Source organism: Pan troglodytes, chromosome 19 (genome assembly GCF_028858775.2).
Source record: "Pan troglodytes isolate AG18354 chromosome 19, NHGRI_mPanTro3-v2.0_pri, whole genome shotgun sequence".
Taxonomy (NCBI): domain Eukaryota; kingdom Metazoa; phylum Chordata; class Mammalia; order Primates; family Hominidae; genus Pan; species Pan troglodytes.
The window spans coordinates 91,724,643-91,744,150 of record NC_072417.2 but is presented as its reverse complement, the minus strand read 5'-3'; the positions used below and the strand labels follow the sequence as shown (position 1 = coordinate 91,744,150).

At 46.5% G+C, this 19,508-nt stretch overlaps 1 protein-coding gene across 18 annotated transcripts in view; it reads left to right on the top strand.

The window, feature by feature from the left end:
- Positions 1–19,508, top strand: part of CYTH1 (cytohesin 1) — a 122,552-nt gene that overhangs the window by 49,855 nt on the left and 53,189 nt on the right. Inside the window, exon 1 of one of the 18 annotated variants that reach the window (XM_063799390.1) lies at positions 8,782–9,127. The exons of the other annotated variants lie outside the window; for them this stretch is intronic. The gene's annotated coding sequence lies outside the window, so the exon portion shown is untranslated. Of the gene's footprint in view, positions 1–8,781; positions 9,128–19,508 lie in introns of those variants that run through there. 18 annotated transcript variants of the gene reach the window in all.

Sequence of the window (19,508 nt, the reverse complement as noted above, 5' to 3'; positions counted from 1 at the left end):
AGCTGACCCTTATCCATTATCTGAGTCTTTGTGTAGCCTCCCAAGTTTTCTCTTCATTCTGGAATATGAAAGCACAGGACTGGCTGTGGGGGATCAAGACCCAAAGTCTGATTAGACAGGAGGGATGTGGAAGGCAGCAGGTGGAATTTTCTGCGATGTCAGTATCGGTGGAGAGAAAAGGCAGGTATCGTAGGTCTTGGTAGGCACAGGTCTGGGCATTAAGAGCCTTTATCAGCCTGCAGCATGGTCAGCCGAAGGGAGGACAAAGTCAGGGACTGTAGATGCAGATAGGAGGCAGAGTTGGAGCAGGAGTGGCCCTAGGAAACAGCAGGGATTCCCGCTTTCATCCACCCCTCCCTGTGCGTCAGGAGGGTTTGCAGGAACCTGTGTGTGGCTGCAGGCTGACAGAACCTGCATGCAGTTTACTGCTGGTTACATCAGAGATGCTGGGCTAGACCTCCTGGAAATTTTTAGTAGTATCCATCTCTCATTTTTCCCTTGGATTTTGATAATCCTGCAAAGGCAACTTTACTGGATTTATAGTGTTCTTGTCTCTGCCTTTCTTTCTGTTTTCAGCCCAGCTGAGATTTCCTTTTTATTTGGTTTTTTTTTTTTTTTTTTTTTTTTTTTTTGAGACAGAGTCTCGCTGTCGCCCAGGCTGGAGTGCAGTGGCACGATCTCAGCTCACTGCAAGCTCCGCCTCCCGGGTTCACGCCATTCTCCTGCCTCAGCCTCCCGAGTAGCTGGGACTACAGGCGCCCGCCACCACGCCCGGCTATTTTTTGTATTTTTAGTAGAGACGGGGTTTCATCGTGTTAGCCAGGATGGTCTCGATCTCCTGACCTCGTGATCCGCCCACCTTGGCCTCCCAAAGTGCTGGGATTACAGGCGTGAACCACCGCGCCCGGCGAGATTTCCTTTTTAGAAAAGGACTCTTAAAACTGCCACCATCTTCTCCTGTTTACCTTCAGAAGAACTTTAACTTGTGGGGAATTCATATGGGTTTTGTGTTACGGCTGGAGCCATTAAGTAATTACCTGGGACAGAGTCACTAACAGTAGTGTAATCACAGACTCTTAAAGCCATGAGGTGCCTTAGAAGTTATCTAGTCTAGCCCTGGTCAGTTCTGCAAATGAAAGCCATTGCTGTGGCTCCTGGGAAGGACTCTGAAAACTGAGCCCAAATCAGCCAGGATTTTAAGTTTCAACAGCCACTGTTGAGTTAATGCTGATCTCCTGCCTTCATATATTCCAAGTTACCCTTTTGTTTTTCTCCTGACTATGTGATGTGTTGATTCTGTAGCCCTAGGTAATACACTAGGGGAAAAATGGAGACAGAAAAGTCAAATTCTGCTTTCCTGTAGATCAGCTGGTGTGTGAGGACTTTCCCTAGCACATTCACTTCTTCCTTAAGAAGATAATTTCGTGCCGAGTGCGGTGGCTCACGCCTGTAATCCCAGCACTTTGGGAGGCCCAGGCAGGCAGATCACAAGGTCAGGAGATCGAGACCTTCCTGGCTAACACGGTGAAACCCCATCTCTACTAAAAATACAAAAAATTAGCCGGGCGTGGTGGCGGGCGCCTGTAGTCCCAGCCACTCGGGTGGCTGAGGCAGGAGAATGGCGTGAACCCAGGAGGCGGAGCTTGCAGTGAGCTGAGATTGCACCACTGCACTCCAGCCTGGGCGACAGAGCGAGACTCCATCTCAAAAACAAAACAAAAAAAATAATAATTTCGTAACTTGTCTCATGTTCTTCCTTCCTCTACAGAGGAATCATGGAAGCTCAATTTCTGACCTAAAAAAAGATGCAGTGAATTTCTTTTTTTGAGTCAGTGACTGTTGTTTTTTTTTTTGAGACGGAGTCTTGCTGTCGCCCAGGCTGGAGTGCAGTGGCGTGATCTCGGCTCACTGCAAGCTCTGCCTCCCGAGTTCACACCATTCTCCTGCCTCAGCTTCCAGAACAGCTGGGACTACAGGCACCCGCCACCATGCCCGGCTAATTTTTTTTTTTTTTTTTTGTATTTTTAGTAGAGATGGGGTTTCACCGTGTTAGCCAGGATGGTGTTGATCTCCTGACCTCGTGATCCGCCCACCTCAGCCTCCCAAAGTGCTGGGATTACAGGCGTGAGACACCGCGCCCGGCCTAGTCAGTGACTATTGACGCCTTTCCTTCTGGTGTCTAAAGTCTCTTTCCCTTTGTGTTTTCTGTGAAGAATTGGGATTCTGAGTCACAGAATTCAGACGAGAGACCACATACGAAATCACAGCAGAATGGGTGTAGTTACAACAGGCACTTCATGGGCATTAAAACAGAATCCAAGGATGTTTCTTCTATAATAGAAATATTGGGCCAGTCTGAGCAAATATAAGTGGCTGGGGGCATTTCTGTATTTTCTTTGAATAAAAACTTCAACATCAAATTTTGTGTTAGTTGTGGATCCAGATATACAGATAGGCAGAAGAGGAAGAGTCCAGGCCTCCCTCACTCTCTTTCCACAGTCCTTGCTTTGAAAGGTGATTCCTGCTAGCCGTTTCAAGTGTGTCCTTCTCAGAAGCTCCCTGTGTGTTTAGCAAGCATAGGTGTTACTTGTGAGAAGGTATTCTGTGCCATCCTGTTTCACCAGATGTGTCTTAGAGATCTTTTCACGTTAGCATTTACAAATCACCCTCATTCTTTTAAATTACCAAATAGTTTTTAGGTAGTTTAAAATTTTTGGAATTTGGGGAGCATATCCACTCTTAAGTGGAATTTAAGAATCAAATTCATAAGTTTGATTCAAATCAAATCAAAAGGTGTGTGCTCTTTATGTTTTGCTAGTGCCAAAGGTTGTACCAGTTTACACTCTCCCAGCAGCACGGGAGACTGCCTGTGTAGCCCACTCCCCTGACAGTATTTCGTCTCATCTGGCATTCTGATTCCTGCCAGACTAATGGAAAATGGTATGTTATTCATGTTTTAATTTGCATTAAACACATAGTGACTGTGAGCATATTTTTCTGTGTGACCATTTGTATTTCTCTTTTTGTAATCTGTCTTTTATATCCTTTGCTCATTGTATTCATCTTTGCTTTACTAATTTTTATGCTGCTTTCTTTGTGACTTAAATAAATTAACCCTAGCCAGGTGTGGCACATACTTATAGTCCCAGCTATTCTGGAGGCTGAGGTGGGAGTATCGCTTGAGGCCAGGAGTTTGAGGCTGCAGTGAGCTATGATCACACCACTGCACTCCACCCTGGGTACAGAGTGAGACCCTCTCTCTAAAAATAATAAGTTAATTAATTTAAAAAAAGATATTAACCCTTTGTCATATGTTTTGTGAATTTATTGTCCTAGTTGTTTACCTTTTGGCTTATGGGATATTATTTTTCACTCAGAAGCTTTTCATTTTCATGTCGCAGATGAACAGACTCACCAATATTATGACTATACTAATTCATGCTCTATTCTAGAATTATTCAGGTTTTATTTTACATTAACATCTTTGATTGAGCTAGAATTCATTTCAGCTTAGTTTTATCCCAAATGGCTAGCTGGCTATTTATTTGCTCAGCACCCTTGACTGAATAATCCTATTTTTCTTTACCGATTCAAAGTGCTACGTGTGTGTTTCAGTATTTCTTGAGTTTGTTTTCTGGTCTTTTTCTTCTGTTGCAGTTTCAATTACCAAAGCCTCACGTGCTTTAATCTCAGGTAGCTACACCCTCACGTTACCCTTTCTCCCTTTCATATTTTTCTGACTATTGTCATATATATTTTTTCCCATGTGAAGTTTAATATCCTTTTTATTATATTTCTGTAAACATCATATTGGTAATGTAAATAATTTTTTTTTTTTTTGAGATGGAGTTTCGCTCTCATTACCCAGGCTGGAGTGCAATGGCGTGGTCTTGGCTCACTGCAACCTTTGCCTCCCTGGTTCAAGTGATTCTCTTGTAATACCAGCCTCCCAAGTAGCAGGGATTACAGGCATGTGCCACCACACCTGGCTAATTTTGTATTTTTAGTAGAGATGGGGTTTCACCATGTTGGTCAGGCTGGTCTCGAACTCCTGACCTCAAGTGATCCACCCACCTCGGCCCCCAAAAGTGCTGGAATTACAGGAGTGAGCCACTGCACCCGGCGTAAATAATGTTTTTAAACATCGTGGTGTATGTATGAAAACTTTGATTACTGGGGTCTTTCTACCTTTGCTCAGGTCCCCTTTGTTTTCCATGTTTCTTTTTCCTGTCTAGATGAGAGGCTGGCCCTGCTGCAGGAACCAGCCTGGCTTGGGGAGGATTTACCAGTGTTTGGGGTAGAATAGAGTTTGTCCAGAGAAACCAACTATATCGTGCCACCTAGAGGTGGGCATCCATTTGTCGTGGAGGGAGGCCATAGGACACCTTCATGATATCAGGGACTCACTGCCCTCTCATGGGTCAGCACCTCTTCAGCTAGTTCTGGAGTGGGTGTGCTGCCCTGGATCTCAAAGGTGCAGAGCTTGGCCTGCCTTCTGCTCCTCCTCACTGCTCTCCTTGGCTGCCCCTGCCATAGGTCTCGTCTTTCTTCCTCCTACAGTTCTGCCCCCTGCATGGGCAGGAGATAGGGGACGGTCCAAGAGCAGCCTCATGAGAGCAGCCAAGACAGAGAAGAAGCCTGCCCTCCTAGCACACTGAGTTGGCACCAGAAGGATGCGCTGGCCAGGAGGCTTGGGTCGGCCGTGCCTGCTCCAGCCTTGCCCTGCTGGTAGGTGGAGGCAGGGGGCCAGTATCCTGGGCCTTCCCGCGACTTGGAAGGCTGGTGCCCTAGTCAGCTCCTTCTTACACCTCTCCCAAACTTTTGCAAACCCGGACTCGGGGCAACTCTGGTAAGGGTGATGTCTGGAACAGGGAGCCAGTTTGTTTCTATTTTGAGGTGCAGGTAGAAATGACCTTCCTTTCAAGAGATCTTCAAGGACTTCTCAGAGCAGGAACAGATGCCAGTTTTTGCTTCTCTGAAGAAGATTTTATGCTCCTAGCATTTACTAAAGAATAATGAGGCATTTTTAAGTGTAAGGAGTGGAATAGAATTTAAAGAAAAAAGTAAAAAAAACCCCAGGCCTCTGTTTTCATGGGACACAGAAGGAGGGGAGATTGAGAATGCTGACTCGCCTAAAAGCTTTATGCTTATCATGTCTGTGGTGCTTGGAGCCTGTGGCCCAGGTGATTTGGGGTTTGGGGACGCCTCATGGGCAGAGAGGACCTTTGAGCAGCATTGTGAATTCGTGGGTTTGGGATGCTGATGAAACTGCGAGATTTGAATGTATTCCTTGCGCCTCATTTTCCGCTTTAGAAATAAAATGATTGATGCACATTGCCCTTGCACGCTTGTCAGAGGGTCACTTTCTGGTTGCACCTGTCCTTGAGCCTGAGAGAGAGAACTGGAAAGAGGATGGGAAGTCAGTAGCGGTTTGGGGAATTAGTGCTGGATAAGGATGGTAGTTGAAGGTGTGAGTTGGAGTAGGGCAAAAAACCACTTATTTCTTTGCTACCGCTTCTGAACAGGAGTGCAGTGAAGACTACGCAAAGCTTCCAGTCCCTTTTCTTTCTCCTGGCGCCTGGCTGCCGCTTCTTGCTCTTCCAGAAGAGCTTCTTTATCTCTCGCCCAACTCAACAGCAGAATAGAATCCACCTGTCTCGGTGTCAAATTCAAAGGCACCACAGTCTGCCTGGAGCTTGCTCTTCCAGACTCTGTCCCTTGTGTTGCCCTTTCCACCTCTGCCTGGACTGCCCTCTCCCAGGCTCTTGTGTGGAACCGTCTTGGACTAACCTGGGCCCTGCTCTTCTCTGACCCCTACTCCGCATAGCACCTTGCAGACAGCATTTATTTGGCATTTACGGGCTGCCTGTTTCTTTTTTCTTTAAAAGGAATAGTAACACATGAGCTCTTGGAGGGCCGAAACCATGTCTTTTCAGCATTGTGTCTTCCACAGTAACTGACAGGGGGCCTCGTTTCCATGCAGTGAACTTTTTAAAAGATTGTTGAGGCCAGGCGCGGTGGCTCAACGCCTGTAATCCTAGCACTTTGGGAGGCTGAGGCGGGCAGATCACAAGGTCAGGAGATCGAGACCATCCTGGCTAATGGTGAAAACCTGTCTCTACTAAAAATACAAAAAAATTAGCCAGGCGTGGTGGCGGGTGCCTGTAGTCCCAGCTGCTAGGGAGGCTGAGGCAGGAGAATGGCGTGAACCTGGGAGACAGAGCTTGCAGCGAGCCGAGATCGCGCCACTGCACTCCAGCCTGGGTGACAGAGCAAGACACCGTCTCAAAAAAAAAAAAAAGACTGTTGAATTATGAGTCTGAGAAATTATTTTTTAAAACGTTCATGTTCTCTGTTGGTCCTAAGATTCCTATTCTGTGGTGAGTCGTTTCCTGTGATTCTCTCCGATGGCTGTGGTTTCATAAGCTTGATTGTGTGGTATATATTGTGGCATCTGTTTTGTTCAGATATGAGGAGGGCCACACTGCAGACTTCTTGGTTGCAGCTTTTCTTGTAACTTCTTTGTCCACTGACATCCTTTTCTCATGTTGTCTGTGCCTAGAATTAACTGAAAGTGCAGGTTTTTGCCACCTGCAGTCTCTGGCCTGGGTCAAGCTAAAGCCTTTGCCTAGGTTCACACACCACAGGTAAACCCCGGCTGTGATCCACTCTGTCGGCGTAGTGGAAGCTGGCCATGTTAAAGAGAGAGTCATAGTGAGCCTTGCACATGGTGACTGAGTCTTCTGTAGAGAGTCACGGGTCAGAACTCACCTGCTGGGCTCTTTCAATCCCTGAAGAGAGTGTGTATGTGTATATGTGTATTTGTGTAAAAACCAGTGATGTCACCTCAAAATAAGACAGCCCTTAGGACTATGAAAAGTGCTATGAGAATATTTACAGTACAAGATATTACTGAAAAGCAAGAGCTTAATTTCACATGAAATCCCTGGGGAACATGGTGGTAGATAACCAGCGTGGATAGTCCAGGCTGTCTTCCCTGAGTTTGTTTGTATCACGTAATTTATCACCTGGTTATTTACCAAGTGATAAAGAAGGTCATCAGGTGATGGTTAATATGTGTAAACTGAGCAGGGAGCATGGCTGGAGGAATCTGAGTTCTCCCTGTAGGAGGTAAGACTCGACGGATGGCGAGGATGAGCTTCTGAACAAGAAGAAAGAAGCAAAGAGATGTAACTGAGTACTCTGGTGGATCCCGGGAAAGTGGAATCTTCCTTGGACTGGGAGGAGAGGTGGGATGGCTTACTAGACAGTGAGAAGGAGGAAGACAGGGGCCCAGGGACGTGTTGCACTGGGACTCTCAATATACATTTTGTAGAATGTAGAATTTTAGAATTTGTTTTTCATGGACTTAGTATGATTCTTTTAAATAAGTACTACTCTATTGACACTAAAAGAAAATTGTTCACACTATGGCTGTTTCTTGAAAGACAAGATGCAACGCAGAGCCAGGGTATTTGGGTCAGGCCTGGTGGCACTGCCTGGTGATGAGGACGTCTGTTTGCATTCCCCAGCCAGCCCAACCCCCATGGCATGGCAGTGGAGGCAGGGCTTGCAGAGGGGCGGGTGCCTTCCATGACTGATTTCCTAATGGCAGGAGACTGGAAAGGAGGGAGGGTATGGGAGTGTTTTTAGGATTCCCACCCCCTCTTCCATTGTTTATCTAGAGCAATGGTTCTTAACCAGGGCAGTTTTGCCCCGCAGGGGACATTCAGCAATGCCTGGAGACATTTTTGGTTGTCAAACCTTGTTGTGGGGAATTGGGATGGGGATGCTGCTGGCACCTAGTGGGTAGAGGCCAGGGACGCAGCTAAGCACCCTGCAATGCACAGGGAAGCCCCCACCACAAAGAGTGACCTGCTCCCTGTGCCAGTAATGCCCAGACTGAAGAACCCTGCTCTAGCACAGTGATTTCCCTTTTACTTTCTCTCCTTGGTTATTTTAGAATTGTTTAAAAAATATCTCCTCCCTTCTTAGTCAAAAGCTGTGTGTGGTCTGCAGTAACCCTGTATTCTGTATCACTTAGGGGCCTGGGTCTCTGGAGTTCATGCTTTTGGGACTGGGGTCCCAAATCTGCGTGTTTAACAGGTGCCCTTGGTGATTCTCGTGCCCTCTGAGGTTTGAGAGCTGCTATCCTCAGGCTGTAGCCATATTTCTTGTCACCAGCCATCTTGTATTATCATCCCCAAGGTTCGCTTGCCTAACATTCCAACCTGATAATAGGCAGGTGTCCTCAAAGGCGATGCCACAGCCTCTGGTGAAGAAATAACCATTGGTGGCTGCGAGTGTACTGAGTAGGAGGCGAGTCCTTCTTGGTGAAAAGGCTGGAGTGTCCCTCGTGGAAGTGGAGGGCATGGGATCCCTGGAGGAAGGGAGCAAAGGATACTCCTCCTGAAGCCCCTCCAGGACGGTGTTGGAGCAGTCTGGTCAGTGCCACTTTGCCTGCTGACCTGATGCGGGGCAGTGGGAAGGACTAGGCTTGTGCCTTTGGGGTGACAGAACATCCACCCCCTAGATCCAGTCTCTTGTTTATCCATGCAGTAAGGAGAGGGCATCTGGAGTAAGGTTGGCATTCTTGCAGTGAAAGGAGGCATTAGGCTTTTGCTTCTGAGGGAGAGAGGAAAGCAAGTGCAGCCTGTGCGCAAATGCTGGTGGTGCCTCCCCTCCCCCCCGGGAGGCCGGGAATGGGGGATAGTAGGAGGGGCTGGCTGTGACTGCATTCATGGAAATGAGCCTGGAGGAGCGGAGCAGCACACGGGGAGTGGAGCGTCTGCTAGGGCTGCAGCTCTGCGCGTCCATCTCTGCGCTCTGCGCCAGCCTTCCCCACCGGGCCCAGCGAGTTTCCACCTGCAGGGCCGGTGCTCTCAGCTTTTGTTTTCTCTGGACACCTTCTTCTCTACCCCTGCTGTGCTGGCGCACACATGCTGTCCTTGCTCCGGCTCTCCCTGCACCTACAGCTGTGGGAGCTCCCGGCAGCCTGGTACTGTGGGGTCGCTGCACGGAGCCACCATGGCCTCTGACGTGGAGAGATGTGATCTGCCGAGGCTTTGATGTTGCTGCCCAGGGCTGGCCAGGACACTGGGGCCGCAGGAGAGGGGACTCACCGTGGGTAAGAGGCTGGTGGATGGCGTGTGGAGCCCTGTCAGCAGATTTCCCATTATGCGTTGCTGCCTGCCTGCCTGCCTCTCCCACCCAGCAGCCAGCAGTAGGAGCTGATGTGTGCGTGGCTGTCTCTCTGCATGTCTGTCCTTTGGGTCTGCATTCTGTGCTCTCCTCTGAAGGTTTTTCCACTACACTTTTGGATAGGTATCCAGGCATTCAGTGTCGTTTCTTCTAAGCCTGAGACTTAGGAACATGCCAGTAGTCAATTTCCTTGGTCCAGCTTCCGTGAGGTTTGAAATAGGGGGGCAGAAAGCAGAGGGACAGATTCAGGGTGATCTCCCCTCTAGGCCTGCCACCCGTGGAGTTTCTGTTTTACTCGGTAAGGACTTGGGAACCTTTCCTGGGCACGAGTAGTCCTCTTTCCATCAATACACATAGAAAAGGAGTTGGAATTGTACGTCGCATTTAATGCTAGGGGTCCTTTCCAGCTGTCAGACTGAGGGAGAATATTTCGATGTACAGAAAAATTCAGAGCATTACAAAGGGCTAGCAAACAAACAGATCTGAGCCACTGAGGGTAAAGTGAGAGAGAATTGACTTCCAAGCCACCAAGCCTCTCTTTTGGACACGGAAGGGGTGTGGTGGCCCAGCTGTGCAAGCTGACAGTGGTTGCAGCTGGCAGGCACGGGGAGTGGCAGCTTCACCCAGGGGACAGGAGCCTGCCCCCTTGGGAGGAGGGGCGAGCAAGCTGATTTGGCTTGTTTGGAGGAAGAAGGAACTCCAGGCTTTCCCTGGGAGTGAAGGAGCAGGCCGCTTGGCTGAAGGAGGCTAGGGCTAGAAAATGGTTCTTCCTTGTGGAGCTCTGCGCCCAGTCCCTGGGATCCTTTCGAAACAGCAGTGGAGTGCTAGAAAGAAGCTGCTGGGAAACCCCAGCTATGTCAGCTATATCAGGTGTTGTCACTGTGAGCTTTTAGAAAAAGTTAAGGTTCTTAAAATGGTTGTTTTCTAGTTTTTAGCTTTTATTGAAAGCGGATGTTAACTTCATTTTTCTAAACCAAATTCGTAGGATAAAATTTTGTCACTTAGGTTCTGTTACTACCTTGAAATGCAAGCTAAGTCTTTGAGTTCTAGGATTTATTAAATTAAATTTTTTGATACCTTACTTTTTTGTTTTGTGAGATGGAGTTTTGCTCTTGTTGCCCAGGCTGGAGTGCAATGGCGCGATCTCGGCTCGCTGCACCCTCTGCCTCCCAGGTTCAAGCGATTCTCCTGCCTCAGCCTCCCAAGTAGCTGGGATTACAGATACCTGCTACCATGCCTGGCTAATTTTGTATATTTTTGGTAGAGATGGGGTTTTTCACCATGTTGGTCAGGCTGGTCTCGAACTCCTTACCTCAAGTGATCCACGAGCCTCGGCCTTCCAAAGTGCTGGGATTACAGGCGTGAGCCACTGCGCCCAGCCAATACCTTCCTTTTATAAGATAGTTGAGAAGGGCTGGGTGACATCCTCATTACATAAGTGAGGAAACTGAGGCTGGAAGAGGTGATTGTTTGCTCCAGGTCACAAAGTAGTGAGTGAAAGCCCAGGCAGCATCGCCTGTGACCGTGAGGAGCTGTCAGGCGAGATGGCTCCAACACTGAGAAGAGGACCAGAGTCTTCCCTGAAAATGCAGAATGCAGTAATAAAAGCCTTTAATAGATTTACTGTTAGTGGGGAAACTGGGTAGTTTTTGCATGGAAGAAATTTAAATTAGAATAGTCTAAATATTCATATTGGCAATTTGTCGGAAGGTACCTCTGCCTCTATGTTGAATACCATTTCTGCTAGCTGCCTGCTAATTTAACTCTTTTTGGTCCTGGGTAGTGTGTGTAAATTTTTTTATTTTTATTTTTTGAGACGGAGTCTTGCTCTGTCGCCCGAGCTGGAGTGCAGTGGCCCGATCTCGGCTCACTGCAACCTCTGTCTCCCAAATGCAAGCGATTTTCTTGCCCCAGCCTCCCAAGTAGCTGGGACTACAGCTGCATGCCACCACGCCTGGCTAATTTTTGTATTTTTAGTAGAGACAGGGTTTCACCACGTTGGCCAGGCTGGTCTTGAACACCTGACCTCAGGTGATCCACCTGCCTCGGCCCCCCAAAGTGCTGGGATTACAAGGCGTGAGCCACCACACCCAGTTGTAAATTCTTTTAACAAATCTCTTAGGCTGCAAATTGGTGGTGAGATACTTATTTTAAAATGCACTACGCAAAAGTCAAATCATAGTTTCTTGGGAAAGGAACTAAGGTAAGCAGACAGAGAAGTTAGAATATGCTGTGAAATTTTTGTTTATTTTATATTTTTATTTTTTTGAGAGAGGGTCTTTCTCTGTCGCCCAGGCTGGATGCAGTGGTGCAACCTGGGCTCACTGCAACCTCCACATTCCAGGGCTTACGCGGTCCTCGCACCTCAGCCTCCTAAGTAGCTGGGACTACAAGTGCGTGCCACCACATGTGGCTAACTTTTGTATTTTTTGTAGAGATGAGGTTTTGCCATGTCACCCAGGCTGGTCTCAAACTCCTGAGCTCAAGCCATCTCCCTCCCTCAGCCTCTCAAAGTGCTGGGGATGGCTGGGTGCGATGGCTCACGCCTGTAATTCCAGCACTTTGGGAGGCTGAAACAGGCTGATCACCTGAGGTCAGGAGTTTGAGACCAGCCTGGCCAACATGGTGAAACCCCGTCTCTACTAAAAATACAAAAATTAGCTGGGCGTGGTGGCAGGCACCTGTAGTCCTATCTACTGGGGAGGCTGAGGCAGGAGAATTGCATGAACCCAGGAGGCAGAGGTTGCAGTGAGCTGAGGTTGCGGCAGTGCACTCCAGCCTGGGTGACAGAGCAAGACTCCATCTCAAAAACAAACAAACAAAAAAACAAATCAAAGTGCCGGGGGTATTATAGGCATGAGCCGCCATGCCAGGCCTTTATTTTTAATGGTGGTAAAATACATATAACAAAAAATGTACCATCTTCAGCCTGTTAAGTTCAGTAGTACATTCATACATTGATATTATTGTGCAATCCAGTCTCTAGAACTTTTTCATCTTGCAAAACTGAAACCCACCATTAAACCTTCATTCTCCCACTCCCCCTCTCCCCAGCCCCTGGCAACATCCATCCCACTGTCTGTCTTTATGGTAGTTTGACTACTCCAGGGGCCTCTTATCAGTGGAATCCTTCAGTATTTGCCCTTTTGCAACTGGCTTAATGTCCTCCAGGTTCATCCGTGTTGTAGCATACATCAGAATTTCCTTCCTTTTTAAGGTACTAAGTTTGAAAAGTATTACTGTGTTTCTGACTCAGTGAGTGGGAAACTTAATTGGTTTCCCAAAGTAGATAGACTGTGTGAAGGTGTGAGCTCTTCAGTGTATTATTGGCAGAAAGTGTCACCTGGGCCTCCTGCTCTAGTCACACCCCTTTGCTACATCCATCTTTCTTCATCCTCTGATCCTAACATTTATCCTGAGGACTGTCTCAAAATTTCAGGCTTCCAGTAAAATCCTGGTGTCATTACAACTGTTTGCTTTACATCTCTCTTCCGTTACATTTTACCTGAAAGATACACTGGATTTTGGTTGCATTCTTATCCCTGCCTTAAAGATCTGACCCCACATATTTGTAATGTCAGCATGGAGTTTTGTGAAAGTTGAAAATTACTTTTCTCAGTGAGGGGAAAAAAGTTCCCCTAAACCAACCCATTCTCCACTTGCAGTAATGATCTGTAAGAACTTTATCTTTGACTCCTCGACTGTTTTTTTTTTTCTTGTTTGCTGCCTTACCTGCAGTTGTTAGCCATGCCTCACAGCACTGCCTTCTTATCCTATAGTTTTTAACTTACCAGATTTTGTATTATTGTGGGTCATTTTTATGTTCCCCAAGTGATATAAAAGCTGTAGTCATTTTAAACAGTACTCTGCTCAGGAAGCAACCTCTTAGCTTACTGTTTGCTTTGAGGCACAGATAGCCGAAGTAACTTGCCCAGGGTCATCCAGCTGGTGAGTGTGGCCCCAAGCTAGGCTTAGGACCCAAGACCACTCCCTGTAGAGTGGCAGTCCCCGGATCCGTCCCAGAAGTTGGGTGAGGCACCCATGCTGTGGATTCATACAGCCTTGTGCATGATCCCTCGTTAACATGCACACCTGAAGTCATCACCTTCTCAGTGGATGCTTCCAGGGACTGCTGCTCCTGCTGGAAGGAACCAGATCTGTCTCTTCAGTGTTGTACCCCCGCTGCCTTCCACCTAGTAGGCAAGCAGTAAATGCAGGCTGAATGCGTCAATGATGACATTGTTAGAAAGAAGCAAAAGAGGAAGACGAATTGGGTATGCAGATAAAGGAAAAACATTTGGCATTTGTTGGGCACCTATTTGTGCTCACAGCTTTATCTTTTCCGTCACGCATTCCTCACAACAGTGCTAATAACTGCAGTGCCATTTTACAGCTGGACAAAACTGAGGCCCAGAGAGATTAGCAGTTTGTTGAACATTGGTATGTCTCCAAAGCCTGAGTTGTTTCCAGTATTTTGAAGTTTTTCAAATTATAAGTCACTGGGATTTTCTGGGAGACAAAGTGTCTTACACCCATAGGGTAGTGCAGAGGGAGGTGAACACGCTGGTTTGTTTAAGGTCTAACTAGTAGGATTGACACAGGTATGTGGCGAGTAAGTGCTGAATACTGGAACCAGTGCTCAGGATATTTGGAGTTTCTTAGCCCTCATGCCATGATCACTGTATCTTTGGAGGTTGGAGGAACAAGATGGTTTCCCAGATGCGCGCTTTTGAACCCAAAGCCTGGTTTGTAAATAGCCAGTTGTTCTCCTCTGAGCAGGTGGCAGTTTCTGTAGAGGCTGTAGAAAAGCTGGGTGCTTTATTTCATTACTGCCACTGGTGTTTTAGGCAGAGCTTAAGGTTAAGAGAGAAGGAGCGTGTGTGTGTGTGTGTGTGTGTGTGTGTGTGTGTGTGTATTCAGTGTTTATGAAACTTCCAGGTCTGTAAAGGGGTGTGGCCGTGATTAGCATGAGGGCACCCGTTGGCAGCAGGCCAGCTGGAGGGGATGAAAAGGAAATGGCAATGACCTCCTTGGCCTGGGAGCAACTCTGACTAAGGTAGTTACCTTTTGTATATTTACCTTCTCCGCAAATGAGGGCTCACTCCTTAATTACTTTATAAAATGTTTCCCTGCGTTGTTGGTTTAAATATGGACCTTTTTATCCATTGAAAGGCAGAGGCTATAAGAAGGATGCTGGTTAATCATTATAGTGGAAAAAAATAAGGCAAGTGATGTATTTTAAAGGGGATTTAGGACAGTGTGGTCCTGGCAGCTGCTATGTGTCTGCCAAGCAGAACCTGCTGTCAGAGAGCTGCGTTTTCCATGGAACTTTATGGCATATCCCCGGGCATCTGCCTGTGGCCGGTGGAGCGCGGGTTGCAGGATTTTAGACTAGAGCCCGCCGTGTGCTCATGTATCGTCCTCTGGCTTGGAAAGAGGGCTCTGTCCCTTTAAGACAGTCCTCCTTTGTATGCCACTGGCTGGAACCCATTTCAGCTCTGGGTTTCTGCCGACTGTTAAAATCTGCAAAGCAACATTTAAATAAATAAATAAATGAAAGCTTCCCTTGTGTGGCTTTCCTATTCACAGCCAAGCACAATAGCGCCTTGTTGTTTTTGTCACTTTAATCCCCTTCATTAAATTGGAACCCTGGAAAGGAATGGTGATGGGGCTGATGCTGGACCGTCCCCCTGACTGCCAGCCGGACACCTTGCAGATTAACCTTTGTGGGCATGGATTCTGGGTGCCCCTCTGGCAATGGGCGAGGAGGGCGAGCGACCGGGTGGTGTGTCAGGGCGGCTCCCCCTCTGGTTTGTCTCCATTGTGCTCAGGCAGCTGGCAGGGACAACCTGCTGCCCTCCCCAGTGGCCATTCTTTTAAAGAGCAAGGGGTTCAGCCGCCTCCCTGGCACACCGCCTCCCTGGCACATAAGCATGGCTGCAGCACGTGGCAGTGGGGGAGGGAGGAGCTGTTTGTTGTGCTGCCATCTGGCCCATCTGAGCCGTTCTTTTGCAGTTTAACCCTAATGGCTACACAGGAGAGAAGCGGCGTGAATAGACGGGTTTCCCAGGGTGCGGACGGTGCTTTCCCAGAAACTCCCGGGCTGTGAGGTAGCCATGGGTATTTCTGACCACCACCTTTCTTGTTCCAGCTGTGGCCTTCGCAGCATCCTGAAGACACTAGCCAAGACTGTAGGAATCAATCACACCTCAGCTCTCCAGCAATAGTGTTGATTCTTCATGCTGCTAAATGAAATTAAGCATTTTGTTTTTGGATGTTTTTTCTGTCCGGGGCAGCATGAGAATGAAGGCTTGAATTAAAGATTTGATGTTGCATTGTTAAGTTTATGCAGAGGAAAATACTTATTAAAATATTAGATTTTGCCTCATCTCAGAATAAAATTCCACTAGAAAAATGAGGTGTAGTTCAGCTTTTTAAAATAAAGTTCTTGAATGATTGGTTGAGCCAGAAGGGAAGCAGCATTATGATTTAAAGTTAGTAAGTATGGAATGGAGAAGTAATTTAGCAGTCATGTGGCGAATTTCAGGAGATTGGATCAAAATAAATGTAGATAAATGTCTTACTTATTCTAGCTACAAATTAGCCAGAAGCGTTTTCTGTCTGACTCCAAGGACACAGAAGGGCTATCTTTTCTAGTGACCATAGTTGTACATTTTTAGTCTTTTGTTTTCAAATTGTCATAGTACATATGTATATGTATTTTAAAGCAAGTATTCAGGGGCTTATATGTCCTGTCTCTCTATTCCCAGACCCACTCCCCAAAGCAGCCACTATTAATTCACTTTTTTCTGCTTTTAGGTCTTCTAGTGGGTGCTGCCAAGTTCTTAAATTGGTGATTATTTTGTCAAAATCAAAGGTTATCTCCTGCCTTCTGCCTATGATGGATGAGGATGCAGCTCACACCATTCTCTTCCTTCCTTCTCTCACTGTCCATTTTTGATAGTTGATCACAATTTTCAGTTCCTGGATTTTTACCTTTGGCATATTTACAGCGTGGGTTTCTTGTTCATGATCGATCCTTATCCATGCCTCTGGTCTCTAGTGTTGTAGGAGGAAGCTGTGGGGACCATTTGGGACCCTGCTGCCCTCTCCACTTTGCTTCCCTCAAACTTTGGTCAGCTCTTCCTTCACCTTGGTAACAGATAGCTTTGCTTCTCCAGCCTGGGTTGGTCTTTCATGCTTTGTCTACAGGGTGATTCTGCAAGTTAACCACCAGCGACCAGCACCATGACAGGAATGTAGATACCACTCACCGTAGAGCCAGGTGCCCACTCAAAGGGAGCTGTTCCTGGCGCCCCTGATGGCCCAGAGGACACCACTCGGGGGCATGTTTCATTTCTTCTGTGATTTCCTGTAGTTGAGTTTTTCCTGTTGCCCAGTCCTTTTTATTCTCTTGAGAGGAAACCGAATGATGCCTGTTGGTATCACACAGTTTTCTCAGCTGCTTTCTCCTTCATTCTCTGGTTTCGAGTCTGATTTCATTCTTTGTGATGGCATTCCTCTGGCAGCCCTTTGGCTTCCTGCTCTGACCCGGTCTGGTGGCTGTTGCCCATCACAGTTGATGGCGCTTGCTGTCCTCAGGCTCCTGAGTCAGTCCCGTTCCTTGATCCACATCTTGCTCCTGAAGTAGCTTCTTCAGAAGGGGTGCACAGAAGACAAACTTTCTGATCCTTAGGTATCTGAAATGAGTCTGTTTTACCCTCCTACTTGACTGAGAATTTGGGGTTCAGATAATTTTCATTTAGAATTTTGAAAGTTCCACTGCGCTATCTTTAGTGTGCGGGCTCTTGCACTGACACCAGCGAGATCTTCCCTCGTGGGTGGTCTGATTAATCCCTCTCCTTAACCTCTGTGGAGGTTTTAGGATCGTCTTTATTCCTGGAACTTCTGAATTTTTCCTATGAGAATTTCTCTGTGGGATTTAAAAATATTTTTATTCAACCGAGTTTATTTTTTTGCTTATATTTCCAGGTTTGCTTATATTTTCAAACCTCTTTGTTCTACAGGAATGCCCCAACTTTATCTTTTAATCCTTCGTTGACTTTTTTGATGTGGGGGACAAAAGTATGTTTAATTTGCAAGGCCGTATTTTTTTTCTGTAATTGTCCCTTTTCCAGAGTTTTCTGTTCTTTTAAAGGTTTTTTTTTTTCTTTCTTTTTTCCCTCTAATTATCTCTGTTTGCTCTAGGGTGAGTTTTCTGTTCCCTGTCTTGTCCTTTCTCACTCCTGGCGCAGGTGTGGTTATCTCTGTAAGTGTAAGAGTGAAGCAGTAGACATGTTAAGCGGAAGCTCTGTGCATGGCTGGGCCTTGTGGGCAGGGAGGCTTGGCTTCAGGGCGAGCGAGCCAGAGCCTGCTTGGGGGTAGGGTTCTCTTAGGTCTCCGCTGTCCACATATGGAGGCTTTACCCTGGACACCAGCTCCACACTTGTCTGCTCATGAGAAAGTTGGCTTCGTTCGTGTGTGTGTGTTTGTGTGTGTGTGTGTGAAATCCTTAGTGTGCTAGGCCCTGTGCTGGGTGCCACAAACACAACAGTGTACAAGGCATACAGTGTCCCTGCCTTTGTGGAGTTTTTATTCTAGAAGATATTAGCACTTAGCACTGTTTCTTTCCTTTCTCTGTTCTGGAAATTTGTTGAAATCTCTTCTGATGGCCCTTCTCTGTGTACTCTTTGATATTGTAGGTTTATGGATGTTTTTGTTCCTTTACTATTTTTTTAAAATTTTTAAATTTTTTTGAGATGGAGGCCTGCTCTGTTGCCCAGGCTGGAGTGCAACGTTGCCATCTTGGCTCACTGCAACCTCCGCCTCCGGGGTTCAAGCGATTCTCTTGTCTCAGCCTCCCAAGTAGCTGGGATTACAGGTGTGCACCGCCACGCCCAGCTAATTTCTGTATTTTTAGTAGAGACGGGGTTTCACCTTGTTGGTCAAACGGGTCTTGAACTCCTGGCCTCACGTGATCCACCCTTCTCAGCCTCCCAAAGTGCTAGGATTACAGGCGTGGGCCACCGCGCCTGGCCTATTCCTTTACTATTTAAAAAATAATATCTTGGAAGATAGAGGACTAGAAGGGCATTTTGAATTTATAATACAGAAGCTAGATTGTGTCCATCCAGAAAAATTGTCATGTGTGAATATTAAACCCAGAATGGTTGAGTGCTCAGATTCTGAAAAGAAAGCAACGATTTAGAGTTTCCAGTTTAGAATGATACAAGTTGGCTTCTCAGGGTATATAGCAGTCTTGAGATAGGGATTTCTTTTATACGATTGCTCTGTTTTTCATCAGCTTCATTATATGGACCTTGGATTTAGTCTTGCTTCTGCTGGGTAGATTGTGTCCATCCAGAAAAATTGTCATGTGTGAATATTAAACCCAGAATGGTTGAGTGCTCAGATTCTGAAAAGAAAGCAACGATTTAGAGTTTCCAGTTTAGAATGATACAAGTTGGCTTCTCAGGGTATATAGCAGTCTTGAGATAGGAATTTCTTTTATATGATTGCTCTGTTTTTCATCAGCTTCATTATATGGACCTTGGATTTAGTCATGCTTCTGCTGGGTAGAGATACATTGATGATCTGATTAAGCCAGTTCTGTAGCTTCAAAATCAAATCCCAATTATTGAGCCTCTTGCGGAGCAGCTGTTTTTAAAAAATGAATGTTGCCTTAATTTCAAAACCATGTTATATTGGAATGAATATGTATCTTCTAGAACCTGAAGAAATTAATTTCTTAAAGGGGTCTTCTACTTGGACTAGAAATTTTTCTGGGCTGTGAAGCAAAGACAAATCAGAATGAACTGCTTTTTAAGCATGCGTTTCTGTAGAACGGTGTACGCATCAGTAGAGTTGATGTTGTTTTTCAAAACGGCTTTTGCTTTAACCAGAGCTCACTTATTTGTCTGACTTTTTCCTGAAGCAGCCATTTTAATATATATATATATTTTTTAATGTTGGGAGAACTGTTCAGCCTGGGAAGAAACATTTGGGGTGGTGGGTTTGGCGGGGGTGCAGGGTTAGAATCCACATAATGCTGATGGATTGCTGAGCTGGAGTCCTGGGTCTTGACACAGGAATGGGACTGGAGAGCAGGTGTGTAGGTGAACTTATTTAAGGCTCCGTCCTCCAATACACACACCTGAGTGATCACCCTTGAGTTCTCAGGGACGCAGTTTAAGGCCCACTCTTGTGAAGGTGACCTGGGTTGGATTTAGTTGGTCTGTTGGGATCTTTAGAGTGGCTGTCTCTTCCAGCCTCTAAAGGAAGAGTGTTTTTCAAACCACAGGACTCAG